This window comes from Paramisgurnus dabryanus, chromosome 17 (genome assembly GCF_030506205.2).
Source record: "Paramisgurnus dabryanus chromosome 17, PD_genome_1.1, whole genome shotgun sequence".
Lineage (NCBI taxonomy): Eukaryota > Metazoa > Chordata > Actinopteri > Cypriniformes > Cobitidae > Paramisgurnus > Paramisgurnus dabryanus.
Window position 1 is genome coordinate 26,697,266 of NC_133353.1, and position 11,429 is coordinate 26,708,694.

Genomic DNA, 11,429 nt, shown 5'->3' on the forward strand with positions numbered 1-11,429 from the left:
TAGTAAACTGTATTATAAAAGACTGTTACATACTATATCACTGTGCAAACTATATGGAAACACCAAATGTAGCACAAAGAAAGTATTAATTGAAATGAATGTTCTACATTATTTCACTATGGTAAAGTTTATTATGAAAGACTGCTTACTTAAAAGTGCTCTTTTTACTTATTAGGTTTTAAGGAGAATGCAACAGGTTCCAGGGCCTCTTACCTGCGTGATTCATCATCCAGGTTTTGCACAAATTGTCTAAATCCCTACACACAGAACATTTATTGTACCGACTATAAGCCTTTGAGGTGCAGGACTAGAGTAAGTTTTATTACATTTTTAAACCAATAACACTTAAGTATCATTATAGTAACAAAGTACCCAAAAGAACAAAATATGTAACTTTAAAGAAAATATAGTAGTCAGTCAAAAGTTTTTTATTTATTACAAATATATATTTAAATGTTAAACAATATACAAATAAACATACTTTAGTAACCATATTGTGCTCTTCTTTCAAAAATTGTTCAATTCATTTCTTACAGCTATCTATTCAGATAAATGGCATATCAAAGCTTTGTCAGCTGGTGCTATTTAAGACGACACTATAAGGTTATCATCCTGTCGTGTGTTGTTCTCCAGATACGCTTGGAGCTTCCTGATCAGATCGGTCACAATTTTGGCTTTCGACGACCCCTGCACTGAAGATGGCATGCAATCACGTCCTCCTTTGAAGGTCTCTCAAACTGTGATGCCAGGTCCATTGGAATCGGGGTTTCCTTCAGCTTATCTTCAAATACCTCATCAAACACAAGCCTGATCACATCATCCACATAACTGTAGAAATATTGCAGTCAATAAATCTTTTGTTTTGATCATTTATTTCCCTGCTTCATACATTAAGTTTTTAATTATGAATGTATTTGAAATAAAACATTACTGCTTACGGTATGTCATTTGTGTGTTTTGGGAACATAGCCTTGTACTTTCCCTCTCCTGCTTTTGTTACGGCTTGGTGACATTGTAATGGATGGCTGCAAGTTACAACCTGTAAAAATATAAGCAAGCATAAATTTATTGTAAAAGTAAATACTACTTTATTTAACACAGTTACTAAAATACTTAAATACCTGCATAGCATTCCAATAAATGAGAAAATCAAATTTTTTTGCTGCAAATCTGAAATCTCAGGCTACGGACGGCAAAGGCATCCACTGATGATGATGATGGAAACATTGTGAAACGATGCTACTGCCTGGGTTCCTATGATTATGCAGAGAAAAAAAACTTTGTCATCATCAGTTATACATTTAAGACTGGTAGTGGTTTCACTAGCTAAATACATCATGTGTGTTACACACCTTTGATCCTCATATGCCAGTCTGACTCCTTGTACTGTGTGTTATGATGTTGCATGTTTGCATACAGTGTAGAAGGATGTGTCCAGCTGCGAATCTAAGATATAGACAAATAAAACAAACATGTATTCAGTCAAAAAGACATTATATCAATAGAGTACCATGACTATAAATCGTTAGACTATTCATTAAAACGTTAATGTATTACATATTACATGGCCCAACATTAGCAACACACATTACGTGTTTACTTCGTTTCAAAATCTAAGAAAGCTTCACGTAAATACAACAGTAAAATACATATAACTTTAAACAAATCATCTGTACTTAGAGTTTCTTGAGTTTGATCATGAGAATAAATTTAAAAATACAGTATTACAACACAAAACAGTTCGCTTGCAAGCTTAGCTCTACACGCACATTATGTTAATCTCCGGTTACCGGTTACGTAATGTACAGTAAAAGGCAAATAATAAACGTGAATACTTACAGCCTGTGATCCAGAAGTGCACAGTAATCCAACTTTCAGGAGGAGACGTCCAGCTTCGGTTCATGAGAAGCAGTTATTGTGAAAACTCCGTGAACAACTTCTGACTGGATTTTTCCGGAACCGTATTAAACATGATGTCCTCTGTGGAAGTCCATAAAGTGCTATTTTGCCCTTGCATCTAAAGAGACAGCGTCCGCCATTTTAGCTCTCTTCTGACTCGGCGCTCCCCACCCTCGTCTTTGAGGGCATACCCAAGCAAAGCAGAGAGGGCTGAACTATGATAATGTTGGTCTTATCTACGTCACTAATCCCAGGAAGTAAACTGTTGCCTACAATCCGAGTGTTTTTTGTAGTCCTCGAACGTTAGAGACGATAACTCGCGTCATCGTTTTCTTTGAGGTATGTACTTTTTGAATATCGTTAGCATGTACTAATACACACTTACACACAAAATGATGTTTAAAAACGTGTATCCCATAATAGGTGCTCTTTAATTATCTAAGCGCATTGTCTAAAGCGCACTGCGCACAGTCTAAAAAGGCGTGTCCAAATTTAACGACGGGAAAATTAGGTTGTGCGCCTAGCACACTGTCTAAAAGGGTTGTTACTATTCTCGTAATGAGTAATGGGTGTGTTTTGGGCATAACATGCAATGAGAGTCTCAGCTCTCATCCCCTTTAAAAGCCAGTTGCACTGGTGCCATGCCGATTCCCTATTTAGATGTGAGAATCTGTAAACTGAAAAATAAAAAGGTTGAAGAAGACCCCCAATTTAAGATTGACGTTAAAAAACTGCAATGTTTTTTTTTATTAAAACCTTTAAAAGTCGTTTTCTTTCAGTCATGGAGGTAAAAATAGCAAGCTTTTAATTGCTGTAAATGAATATCCTACATGATCAGTGTAATCTCAAAATATAATTTACAAATATGCAAGAAAAGGTTTGTACTCTTAAAATACTTTATTTGTAACAAACATGAGATAAAGAATTTACAAATGTCTAGAGATACAAAACTTTTAGCACCCGGCCAGCGCTGTATTTAAAAAAAAGCATTACTTAAAAAAAGTTCTCATCTCATCATATTCACAGGTACAGAGTCATCATATGCAATAAATCTGTGGGGTAGCATTAAAAATAGCTGAAATATTTGCATTTGTTTAAAGTAAAACATTTAATTACTTACCAGGCTACATGGTAAAGAAGCTCTTTACGCCTTCTAACGTCTCATAATTGATCCTCATTTATGTCCAAGGGTCTTACTAATAATATTTTACATTTTAATCCTTTAATTTTTCATATTTAAACATGTTTGTGTGCTACTGCGCATCCATGTGTGTGATAAGCAAACGCGCGTTGTCGTCCCCTTTATAGGTGCATATTACTTACGCTCTCTTTAAATAACAAAAACACTATTGTGCCATTGACTTTAGACCAGGTTTTAGTTGGTCAATGGCGTAGTCCATTTAAATTGCCTCAAAATAGCAACGTGCCAACAATGCGCCTGAACACACCTCGTTTTCGGACCAGAATGCCCCCATGGGCGCAAATGCATTTGCTATTTAAACAACGTGGTGCTAAATGTGAAAATGATATATGCGCCGGGACACTAGCATATAGCAATAACAAGCATAAAGAGCTAACTCAGCAGTCACAACTTTGTTTTTAACATTGTAACACCATTTTAATTAATTGATTGTGTAATTTAATGTTCTCGGCTGTAAAGTCACATTTTGTGAGATTAGCCTGTTTCCAGCAGTCTTTTGCAAGCACAAGGTTGACATAAGGTGCTGGTATGCTGATGACCACCAGCATACCAGCACCAGCATCCTATGCTGGTCATCCCAGCAGAACCACCAGCTAAACCAGCACCAAACCAGTATGGAACAGCATAGGAATTATTCTGGTCTATGCTGGGTTTTTTTTCAACAGACATCTGTGTGACCAAACTTGATCTATTAATTAAGCTATGCCATAGTCAAAACATTATGTAATATCAAAAATGTCACCCCTTTATAGTTGTTTACAATAATGTAATGTTTTAAAAGTTACATTCCCCAGAGATGCTCTTTTGCATACAGCAGATTGTCTTTACTGTCTGATGGACCCATTTATCATTAAAAAACCGTGAACGGTTTGATTCACCACATTGCATTTCAGTTGATGAACGTAAGGCTGTGTGCATGCATGTGTAAACAGTGCACATGCTTTAAAGAAAAGTGCTGTTATTTCAATTTGCTGCTTAGCAATATTTTGTATGTATGAAGCAAGAAGGTGAGAATGCATAAATCCTTGCAACATACGCATTATTGCTGTTTTATTGTTGAACTTCTGCTAGCATCTGAGCGTTACAAACAACATTTGCTTTAACAACACAATCTGTTCCTCATGGCGGCCATTTGGTTTATTGACTATATACGGCTCACCAACTTGCCACTGTGTGCAATGGCGAGGGTGAAGTCTTCGCTCCAATAATCCACTAAGTGACAACAATACCATTTGAGGAGCAATCCAGTGAATTATGTAAACTGCTCGGGAACATTTCACCTGATATTGCTGCAGTTAATCACAGAGAGGTCTTATGAAGAACTGGAAGATGCTCATAAATCAGTTTAGGGTTGTGTGACGCTCAAGCTGTTTTTTAGCGTGTGCGGCATTGTCCCGAGTACACAATAATCTCTTTTATCAGTTTTAAGAGAAGCGCACACCACCACGAAATCTGTTTTATTTATTGTCAGTATAGCGTTCTTATGCTAATGTGATGAAATTGTGGAGCAATTGACCGTGCACGATGGCGCAAACCTCACCGCGACCGCCTCTCCGAGAACCTGCTAAAGCTATTTGCCAAAGAATTCAATTATAAAGATGTGAATCCCTGCAGCATTGGGAAGCTATTACACTTTATTGTACTCAAAATTTTACGCTCTATTCTAACTCTGCATATTTGCAAACATAAACACTGACCTGCGCATAATTGCATAGTGCTCAGGAGGCATCTGGATATCAATTTTTAGATATTACCTAACAGGATTACAGCACAAGATCTTTGCTACTAAGACCAGCATGGTGTGCTGATGTTTCTATCCGGTATTTAAGCTAGCTTTTTGGACGACCACTGACATTAGCTAAAATCGCTTACTTCCATACAGTAGTATGCCAAAATCAGTATGCAATATGAGTAGTATGTCCAAAAGATCAGTATGCAATTTTGTCATATCCACATTCGGTAAGAACAACTTAAACAATAAATAGGGTTTGTATTAGTCCATAAAAACATGTTAACCTTTGTCTTTTTATTAATCTGTAAAACTGAAGGTCTAAAGGCCTTGAATCACCTTAACAAAGTAAAAAAAGAAACCACTTCACAAAATCATTACTTCACACAAATGGCTGCATCTCTGTCCAAGAAAACATTATTTATAACATGTTTGTGTGTCTCTCTGGTGTGTGCACATGTGTTTATCTACTTGCTTAGATGAGGTGCGTTAATGGGGTCTTAAGGTGAAAACAGTAATCCATCAGAACCCCCTCCTCCGTGTCCCCTGACCCCCTTGAGAAAAATCAGAGGTTGCCTATCTAATCTAAAAATCCCCCTACATTCCCCAAACCTGTGACAGTTTGAGAGAAATGGCATCCTGTGTTGACAATATGTAATATGGGGGCTTATGGTGTTCAGTGCTTTAGTTTTAGCCTTCATATTCCCCCTGTGAAGTTCCTTTGGGAGGTGGCGGAGTACCAGTGGATGGTGATTGATTCGAGAGGTTCTGCGCACCGCCTGTTTAAGTTGCCCTTTACTACAGTTCACTGCTTCTTCACTTTAAAGGCTGTGCACTCTTCCACTGTGTTTCACTTTTTTTGAAGTGTCAGCAGAAAATGGAGAGATTGTTTGGTGCGTCTTTTACAACAGGACAAGAACCTTGTTCACCAACAAAAACAAAATGAAAAGCCTCAGAGATTGGTCTTTTAATAGCTAAGGAGATTTAATTAAGTTTGCAGTTATGTTTCTTTACAAATTCTTTGGGAGAAATTAAAATAGAGATAAATGATGTAGGTGTTGACCTACTGTATAGTAAGAGTGCATTGCTATAAAATTTATGTTGATGGCATAGCCCAGATAATTTGGTCTTGGAAATTTTGTGAAAGGTTTGCGCGCTTCTCTGACTCTTACTGCAGAAGTTATGCTGACAAACGTGCAGAGGTGGAAAGTAACGAATTACATTTACTCACGTTACTGTAACTGAGAAGTTTTTTTGTGTACTTTTACTTTTTTGAGTAGTTTTTAAAATCTGTACTTTTACTTAAGTATGTTTTGATTAAAGTATTTTACTTCGCTACATTTTAAATCATATCCGTTACTGAGTAAAAAATATTTTAAAAAGCAAGGTGAAAAGACGCGCAACGGATGTTTGATGGGCAGGATGCGCAAAAAGAACCATGGAGACGGACGAGACAGGCGCGCGCTAATGCAGACCCGCCTCAGTTCAAATCTTATGAAAGAAACCCATGGTCATATTTAAGTGACCACTTTTCACTGACGCGAAGCGAGTGTTTCATTCCTATGAAAGGTAGGACTCATTAGCCTAGAAATCTAGACGCACCCTAGCGGCCGCAAAATATATTTGCTGCCAGGGTTTAGTCTAGGCACTCACAATACACTTAACAGCTCCAAAAACCAAAATTTGGTCAGGCCAATCACATCGTGTGTAGCGTCTGTGGGGCGGGCTTAACATGATGACGACAGAGCTGCGACGGTTCCTACTTGAAAACTTCGTTCTTTGTTGCTCTGTTTGGTCATAGCGCTATCCTATTGCATGCAGAGGCATTTTGAGGGACAACCTTATATCCCGCCCCTTGCATTGAGCCGTTTGTGTGAAGAGTTGCCAGACCTTACATCTTGATGTAGGTCTGGCTAACCAGGCTAAGGACTCATGCCTTTGAGTACGAAATTGCCGAGCGTGTTTTTACCGCTCATTTGCAAGACGCGTTTTTAATACCATGCGCATTATCTTCCGAGGTCTAGCAGATTCGCGTCAAGTCAAACACAACGTCAGAACGTCCTCGAGAATGCGCAGGTCATTAGACATTGCAGAGAGAGAGAGAGAGAGAGAGAGAGAGAGAGAGTGAGTGAAAGAATAAAGGTCTGACATCAGGTACCCAGGTCAGGGAAGCTAGAAGACAATAAACGTGTCAAAAGTATATAGCCATGGCACTCATCTCATTATATGCTCATTTAAACTATATATAGTTTAATAAAATAATGTATGTTACCAGCAATACATCAATTACAACCTTACTATAGTGATTGTATTTACTAGCTGCTGACCACCTTCAAAAGTGCATAACTCACATGTAAAAATCATTAAACAATTCCATAAATGTTTCTTAGCTTAAAAAAGCTTTTTATTTTATTAACTTTTTGTTATTGCACTTTAATTGTTAAGATGTTCCTACAATTAAAAACAACTAGTTTGAGATTTATATTCCCTTGTAGTTTTTGAACTATACTAGAATCCTCCACCTCTCCCCACTGTAAAAAAGTAACTTTTACTCTGAGTAAATTTAAAATGATTTACTTTTTACTTTTACTTGAGTAGATTTTTAGACCAGTAACTTTACTTTTACTTAAGTAAAATATTATTAAAGTAACTTTACTTTTACTTGAGTACAATATTTTATTACTTTTTCCACCTCTGCAAACGTGTCCTTACTAAGATGCAGTAAGATTCCAGCAATTTGTCTGTCCACGCCAGATGTAACGTGGTGTTAAAATAGGAGAAAATCAATCAAAAATCACAGCTAATTAGAAGAGCATGTAGCTCTCTCTTCAAGCACACTGCTGTCCTGCACTCTCATACAGGTATGTGCAAAATTTTATTAAAATTCATTAAATTCATTAAAAATACATAATCATTGACTAAAACACACATTTTGAGGTCAAAATTATCGTCTTTCATAACTAATAATTATTATTCGTGATGCACAGAACTTCAATCAAATGACATCTTTGTGTGGGTGGAGCTGTCAGAGAAATAGAAACTGTACTAACTGGCTGGTTAGTACAAAAACTCTAACATGGAGAAGATCCACTATTATTTATTTATTTATTAATTTTCAGCCCAGCATTGTGTCAAATAGGAACAAACCCAGCCCACTGGGTTGTAATTTAAAGGTACATTGTGTACATTTATGGAGGATCGCTTGACAGAAATGCAATATAATATACATATATTGTAGAAACTATATTTTCAGTGGTGTATAAAGACCTTACAAAATTACCTGTATTGTTTAATTACCTTATAGTGTATTCCCACCAGCCGCGGTAGAGACGGCAAAAACACGCTGAACTCAAATGCGAGTGAACTGAAATGTTCAAGCGTCCAACTTCGCTCGAATAGGGCGTAGTTGGACGCTTGAACATTTGAGTTCACTCGCTTCATTCGCGCTTGAAAGCTACGCGTGAAATTCGCGTCATGGGAGGGGCTTCTTCTACTCTGCTGAGACTCGCCGCTCGCTTCCTGTAATAACGTCACTACTACAGCCAGGTCCTGATTGGTTAACGCTGCGCGGAAATCCGCCGAAGTTCAGATTTTTCAACTGGCGCGTTTCCCGCGGCAACTTTCAATTCGCGCAGAACGTGCCATCCGCGCGTTCCGGCCCACGCTGCAAGATGTCTAATCGCATCTTTGCATTAACTTAATATGTAAAACACTCACGCTTGCCGCATCTACCGAGTCTGGTGTAAACCCTACATTAGAATGAGCCATTGTTTAGAGTTCTCAACGGGCCTGAAAATTACAACCCGACCCGGCCCGTGGCTTTTAAAGCCCGGACCCGATGTAACCCGACACATCAACGTGAATTATCTGTGTGAACCCGACCCGCGTCCCGACCCCGGCGACCCCCCCCTGCCTTTTTTTTCTCATACACGTAGGCTATTATCATGACCAGCAGACGGGAATTCAAATCAAGCTTTAATGTTCACGCCTTTTAACAATACAAACAACTGAAACAATAAACTTTAAATATAGGCTATATAAATATGCCTTAAATAAAAATCACACAATAATAAATAAAAAGAACTCAAACATGTACCCAGCCAGCGGCTTCTCCTCCTGTAGGAGCAAGCAACGGTGAATTCACCTGCGGCAAGTTTACTTTTCTCCATCTCTTCTTCTCCAGGCAACAGGCGTGTACACAGTGATAGCAATAAGCTCCGGGGCGGATCCGCATGGATCCGCTCTGAAGCCGGCAGCTCCGGTCTGGATCCGTTGCTGATCCGCTCCAGAGCAGCCGGCAGCTCCGGTCTGGATCCGTTGCTGATCCGCTCCAGAGCTTATTGCTATCTCCCGCCCCTCTCTGTGATGCACGTTGCACGCAGTAGCCTAACCAGACTTTCTTTACGGTGAACAGCAGTGATTATTAATCATTTTTTTCACAGAGCGTAAAAGATTAAGTCCGATGTCCGACCCGACTCATTTGCTTATATTTTTGACCCGAACCCGGCCCGTTGAGAACTCTACCATTCTTATCTACATTCACCATGGGTCCCCTTGGTAAAATTCCAGCAGCTAGGGTGCCGTAAAAATACCATAAAAATAATGGGCACAATAAATTACAGAAATTTTGCGTAATACAAAAATCCATTTTATTTCGGTAATTTCAACCCAAAATGCTGGGTTGTTTTTAAACCATTGTTCATTAAACCCAGTGACTTTCTGTTTTGAACCATCACTGGGACTAAAATAACCCAGGAATTTTTTTAGATAAATTTCTTTGTTCTGGTGAACAGAAACTAAACCTTTCATGAGCCCCTTTCACTTTTATAGTATTCTTTTTTCCTACTATAGAAATGAATGTGGCTCATAATCAGTAATAAACATTCCTCAAAATATTTCCCTTTGTGTTCTTCAGAACAATGAAATTTATATAGGATTGTAACATCATGAAAGTGAGAAAATTATGACAGAATTTTTATTTTGGGATGAACTATCCCCTTAAGTGTGTTGTAGTGTGTCTGAAAATTAAGAAAAACATTATTGAAACTCAAGAGGAGACTTATTCCTGTTCAGCACTGACCAGAGGGAAATTGTATTAATGATGTGAAATCTGATTGGTTGATGGGAATGTTGTTCCAGGACCAACAAGAACGCTGAATGAGAAATAATATGCCTAATGGTTTTCTCCATCATTTCATCATCCATCGTGATTTGATGAATACCTTCATGCCACAATCTATTAAAAATGTAAAAACATCTGTATTAAATGAAAATTCAGTTTCTGTTTGCGGTAATGAGCACAGTGATAATAGCACTGGGCGTTCCTATTATTATCTATGCTATTATTATCTATAACTAAGTCTAATTTGCATAGTTTTGAAAATAATGACACTGGCTGATGGTGCAGCATTATTTCAGTAAAAACTGTATGTAGATTTTTAAACCCATATGAAAAATCACGCACAGAAGTGGCATAACTGTTTGGTGAGTTCAGCAAGCGTAATGATTCATTTTTTTAGTTCATCTATGCTGAAAATCTAACCATTGTAAAGCGTCTGGTTGGGGGTACTTTGTCTAGCAAAACATGAATGCATTAAAATACAGGACGGTTTCTGGCTGGGAGAGAGTTTCATTGGTTTGCATTTTTTATGAGAACAGCTGCTTCACGCTCTCTCTGCTCCCAAACAGGCTCACTTAATCACACAGTTTATCCCCACAGTCCCACTGCCTGCAAAGGCAAGACAGACAGAACTGAAAGACGAAACCATTAAAAAGATGATATCTGATAGCAAAAGTGAGATGTTTTTGATAAAACAGGTCATGCAAATGAGTTGATCTCTGCACTAAATTGTAGTGCCGTGGTTGGATGGTGCCGATTAAGGGCGGTATTATCCCCTTCTGACATCACAAGGGGAGCCAAATTTCAATTACTTGTTTTTCACATGCTTGCAGAGAATGGTTTATCAAAACCATTTTTTTTTAGGTTAATAGAAGCATGGGGACCCAATTAAAGCACTTAACCATGGAAAAAGTCTGATTTTCATGATATGTCCCCTTTAATGGCAAGTGATTGGGGTCAATATCACTGGTCTTAAAAAGTGAGTGGGTCTTGTTCCGACGGCCATAACTGAGACACTTTTTTCCTTCACTTTTACGTCCTTCTCTATTTCTGTAAATGACCTGAGCAACACAACAACACTATTTCTTAGTGAATTAAATAATCCATGCAAATTAAATTATTAACCCGCCACATTACACAATAAATTAATTTGATCATAGGCCTTGACAACCACAAGCCATCACTGAGCTCTTTATTTGTAATAATCCATCTGTTTCCTCCCAGCCAATCTTCACAAAGGGCATTTGGCCCAGGACAGTGAAACCATAGAGTCTGAAATAGTGAGATGTCTGACAAAGAATTGACAGACAGCAAACGGGCCAAAGCACTGCTGTCTCAGCACATCAAGGTGTAACAGTAGCAGCGAAGAGGTTTCAGCATCAACCCGCAGGGATGCCCATTCTGTTCAGCCAATTATGGCACTGCCCGCATCATGCGGAATAATGCCAGATTCCTGACAAAACTATACATTTCAACCATGT

At 38.3% G+C, this 11,429-nt stretch overlaps 2 long non-coding RNA genes across 3 annotated transcripts; one reads left to right on the forward strand and one right to left on the reverse strand.

Annotated features, from left to right (window-relative positions):
* The first annotated feature begins 121 nt into the window (after positions 1-121).
* LOC135778074 (uncharacterized) lies at positions 122-937 on the forward strand. Its single transcript, XR_012335335.1, has 2 exons — positions 122-312; positions 634-937. It is a non-coding gene; the product is annotated as an uncharacterized lncRNA (long non-coding RNA).
* Positions 693-7,453, reverse strand: LOC135778073 (uncharacterized). 2 transcript variants are annotated; one of them, XR_012335334.1, is made up of 5 exons: positions 1,840-7,453; positions 1,353-1,446; positions 1,122-1,254; positions 939-1,039; positions 693-828 (listed from the first exon to the last, which is right to left on the reverse strand). It is a non-coding gene; the product is annotated as an uncharacterized lncRNA (long non-coding RNA). The 2 variants fall into 2 exon arrangements; XR_010544400.2 differs by having other exon boundaries at positions 1,353-7,453.
* Between the last annotated feature and the right edge of the window lie 3,976 nt (positions 7,454-11,429).